The following is a 738-nucleotide window of genomic DNA, read 5'->3' as shown; positions in this document are numbered from 1 at the left end:
GCAAGTGAACGCGGAAGCGATGGCGCCGGAGCGGATCCCACGGGCCCTCGGCCACCCAGAAGCTGAACCAGCCACAGGTTCTGAGCACGGAGTGCAACAACCTCCATCTCCAACGGCGCTGAACGCTCCACCGTCGCATACAGCGACGCATTCGACTGCTCAACGGCTTAGAGTCGCTTCAACAGAGCGCGGTAGTCCTCAAGGCGAGGCAGCCGGCGCACGACATGCTTCAAATCGTCAAGAGCGTCCGCACAGCAATATGCTACTTCAGCATGGCGTTCAGCGTAGCTCCGATCACGAAGGACCTCGTCCTCAAGAGTTCAAAAAGTATCACGAGTCACCGGGTCGGCGGTCGACCCGGTCGTCACCACCCGCTACCGACGATGACGTCCACTATTACGTTGGAATGTCTTGTGGGACGAAGTCGTCACCAGGGTCAAAACCAATATCTGGTGAAGTGGCGGGGATATCCCGACTCCGAAAACTCATAAGAGTTTGAGGCGCCACTTCGGCAAGATTGCCCAGTCGCCGTGGACGCTTTTACCGGAAAGATCAGGACGTCCCACTTCATCAGACGCCCCACGATTCCCGGCAATAGCCAGATAAGAAGGGCCATGAGCTGAGCTCAAGCAGTGGCCCTGAGCTCTCGCGGTCGAAGACACAGAGCTTACGGGAGCATCAGGGGTTAACCCATACGTTGCATGGCGACAATCCGAAGGAAGTTGACGGCGTGCCTTG

Source organism: Plasmopara halstedii, assembly GCF_900000015.1.
Source record: "Plasmopara halstedii genome assembly, contig: Scaffold_208, whole genome shotgun sequence".
NCBI classification, from domain to species: Eukaryota; Oomycota; class Peronosporomycetes; order Peronosporales; family Peronosporaceae; genus Plasmopara; species Plasmopara halstedii.
The sequence above is the reverse complement of the archived record's forward strand: the minus strand, read 5'-3'. Positions refer to the sequence as shown.